We start from the raw sequence: 4,344 nt of genomic DNA, 5'->3' as shown, positions 1-4,344 counted from the left end.
CGTTAGATATCTGTGGCATCATTTTGGGCAGCCCGTACCTTTATGACAGAAAAACTATCTTCCATCGACATGAAAATAAATATCATTTATTCAAAAATGGAGTAGAATATATTGTGAGAGCTCACAACAAGAAAGAAAATCTTTTGCTTGTCAATGTAGGGCAAATGAAAAGATTGGTGAATTTGAGCAAGAATTTTATGCTTCTCATGATCAAACCCAAAAATGATGTTGATAATGAAGCTTTTAAAGGTTTTGATTCTAATTTGAAATCTGAATTGATTGACGTAGTTAACCAATATGACGAAATGTTTCAGGAACCAAAGGGATTACCTCCCAAGAGAGGAATCCAACACGAGATACAGTTGCAACAAGATTGTCCTCTTCCTAACTTTGGCATGTATAGGATGTCAGTGATGGAAAGCATAGAAATTAAGACACAAATCCAAGAGTTTTTGAATAAAGGGATCATCAGACCATCTTCTTTGTCATGTGGTTCACCTATTATCTTCGTGCCAAAGAAGGATGGGACATAACGCATGTGTGTGGAATTTCGTGCATTGAACAAAATTATGGTAAAGAATTGTTACCCACTGACTCGAATAGATGATTTATTGGATCAATTGAAAGATGAAAAGTATTTTACTAAGATGGAATTAAGAAGTGGCTACCATCAAATTAGAATAGCTGAAGGAGAGATTTGGAAGACAACGTTCAAAACAAAAAGGTTTGTTTGAATGGCTAGTTATGCCGTTTGGTTTATGTAATGATCCTGCTACATTCATGTGTGTGATGAATGATGTGTTAAGGTCATTTCTTAATGAATTTGTCATAGTCTACTTGGATGACATCTCAATTTTCAGTAAATCCCATGTTGGACATTTCATGCATGTAAGAAAAGTACTTGATGTCTTGAAAAAAGAATAGTTGTATCTGAAGATGTCAAAGTGCGAGTTTGGAAAGACTTCTTTAGTTCATTTGGGTCATATTGTTGGAGGAGGTGAGTTTAAAATAGATCCCTCCAAGGTTGACATCATTATGAATTGGCCAAGGCCCAAGACAGTTACAGAGGTAAGACATTTTCTGGGAGCAACCCAATATTGGCGGAAATTCATTGTTAATTTTTCTCTTATAGCCGCTCCTTTGCATACATTGACAAGCGTGAAAAAGGTTTTTCAGTGGGGAGACAAACAACAAAATGCCTTTGATGGTTGAAGCAAAAGATCAGTACAACTCTCGTACTCGCACTTACAGACTTGAGACAATCATTTGAGATTCAAATTGATGCTAGTAATTACGCTATGGGTGTAGTCCTCATGCAACATGGTAAGCCTATATTTTTTCATTCAAAAAGTTTTAATGGTGTAGTGATTAATTATCCTACATATGACAAGGAATTGTATGCATTGGTGCAAAGTGTGAAAAAATGGAAACACTACTTGATGGATAAGGAACCAATCATTCACACTGATTATCAACCATTACAATACTTGCAATCTCAATCAAAGTTTCAACAATCAAGGCAATTCCGATAGATGGGTTTCCTTCAACAATTCCACTTGGTGATCAGGTATAAGAAAGGTATGTATAATAAAGTTGTTGATATGCTTTCTAGGCTGATTGTTAGTGCAACTACTTTACTCAAGCATAATTCTGTTTTACATGAAAGTTATATTGAGAAATATACATTAGATAATGACTTTCAATATGTTTATGCAAGCTTGAGTCAAGGCAACAAAGTAGAGGAATTGGCTTATCATTTTCATGATAACTTGTTGTACAATATTGGCAAGCTTTGTATTCCACAGGGAGAAAGAGTTAACATCATAAGAGAGGCGCATACTTCTATTATTGCTGGTCATTTCGGTGTAAGCAAGATGGTGGCACATCTACGAAGGTATTGTTATTGGCCTCATATGCTTGAAAGTGTGTATCGTTTTATTTAAAGGATGTTCATTATGTGCAATCAGTAAGCCTAGCAATAAGAAGCTAGGATTCTACACACCACTTCCGGTTCCTTCACGACCGTGGGAGAGTGTTTCTATGGATTTTGTAGGAGGTCTTCCATTGTCGAAAAGAGGTCATGCTTATTTGTATGTAGTTGTGGATAGGTTCAGAAAAATGTGTATTTTGATGCCATGTAAAAAGAAAGTTACAACTGAACAAAGTGCTTAGTTATTCTTTCAGAATGTTTGGGTGAATTTTGGATTGCCCACATCCATTGTTAGTGATCGAGATTCTCGCTTTGTTGGGAATTTTTGGTCATGCTTGTGGGGATTCATGGACACCAAATTGAAAAAGAGTACAAATTTTCATCCACAAACAGATGGTCAAACAGAAGTGGTGAACAGACTAATGATACATCTTCTTCATGGATATTGCAGCAAGCATCCTAAGTTGTGGGAAGAACAATTGCACTATATTCAACATACTTACAACTGAGCCAAGCACTCTTCAACTCAAACTTCTCCATTTGAGGCATGCTTGGGATACTTGACTAAATCTCCTTTGGGTTTTCTTTTTGGAAAATATGTTTCTGTTGAAGGTCATAACAACATAGATAAAGCAGGAACAACTTGAGAAAAAACAAGGCAAGAACAAGGAAAGGCATGATAAGCATCATCAAGATCACAAATTCCAAGTTGGTGATGAATTTTGGTTTCACATTAACAAAGAGAGGCTCCAAGGAGAAGGTAAAAGCTAAAACTAATTAGATATGGTCGATTCATAATTTTGGAAAAGATTGGTAGCAATGCCTTCAGGTTGGATTTGCCTTCATATATGCAAATTTATGTTGTTGTTGATGTTGAGAATTTAAGGTTGTATGAGCCTCATTTGATTGAAGATCAAGGAGATAATATTCAAATTCCATCTATTGAAGAGTTTTCTCCAGAATTCCTTGATGTGGTTCAACGAGACACTATACTTGACAGAAGAACAAGGACAACAAAAAGCGGAAGTATCGATTATCTTCAAGTGGGGCTCAAGGGTAAAATTCATTCAAAATCCAAATGGATAGAAATTGGAAATGTGAGGGAACTGTTGATCTAATAGAATATTAGTTTGCAGTGCTAAGATCTTAGATTATAAACAAAATGTTTTCATTGCGCTTAAGGATTCATCAATTTTTGCAAGTGACATGAAGAGTTTTTATGTTAAATTTATGAGAAATTTAAGATAAACCAGAAAATGAACAACAACATAAACATGTATAGAACATCATCAAAAACACATTACAACAAGCACATGATAAAGGAGTTCACCCCTTCTGGGCTACGTCTTCTTGGTCCAGCTTCCAGCTATAGGATAAAAGGCACGGTGTATGGAGAATGGAGATACCCTCAAAGGTCTTCCCGGGACCTTTGGCAAACTGTAAGATTATCTGCAGTTGTCACAAAGTTACATGCATGTCCATAAACAATAACTAAATATCAAAGCAAGACAGATTGATTACCTCAAGCCTCCATGTAGATTTTCTGGAGAGCACAATGCAGCTAGGTGGAGTCCCCTAAGCCGACTCCAGATCAAGTCCTGCACATAGAAGAGACAAGCATAATCACAACATACAACCTTGATAACTAATGCATGAATACATAAAAGACATCTAGTTACACATAACTAAGCTACTCATGCTAAAAGGTATTGGACAAACAAGCAAATGAATGATAGTACCAACACCACGGAGTAAACAGTACAAATACAGTTCTATGTTAATGCCAGAAGAGTGATTACAATCATCTGTTGCATCAGCCTTCCCTTACCCCTCCAACTTCTCTTTCTCTCTCCCTTCTTACAAACTTCTAATGCTTAGGTTTTGAGACTATGCTCAACAATCAAGTAAGCTATCCTTTCAAATGATCTGACCTCCATCACAATAGCCCTAGCTTTGCTTATGTAGAATTTGAGTTAGGGTTGCCAAGTTCCTCCATGAGTTCCTTAAGGTAAAATCAATGCTGTTGCCATGCTTTCGAGCTCTTTCCGATTTAACTCCTTCATTAGGATTAGAAATCCCACAAATAGGTTGAACTTGAGATGTTTCCTTGCTTTTCTTAGTAGATTTAGGAGCAAATATCTAGATATTAATGAATCAATTCGCTCCTTTGACCTTTAGAACTTCATTAGGATCCACTAACGCAGTTCCTGAACTAACAACTAGAGTTAGTAGGGTCACTAATGCTCCCTTAGGCTTACAGAGAAGCTTTATAAAGTAGTTTGTCAATGTATAGCCATCGTTAGTGTGGAAACAAGGCATGTGATCTTGGTCTTTGCTTCAGCTATCATGTATTTTCCCTCTGAGCTAATGAGGGGGTCATTTTGCTGTATAACAGATGCCCCCTAAAGTGTGAG

Source organism: Pinus tabuliformis, chromosome 3_2 (genome assembly GCF_031772625.1).
Source record: "Pinus tabuliformis cultivar Carrire ecotype Pingquan chromosome 3_2, CPIR1, whole genome shotgun sequence".
Lineage (NCBI taxonomy): Eukaryota > Viridiplantae > Streptophyta > Pinopsida > Pinales > Pinaceae > Pinus > Pinus tabuliformis.
This window is presented reverse-complemented; position numbering follows the sequence as displayed.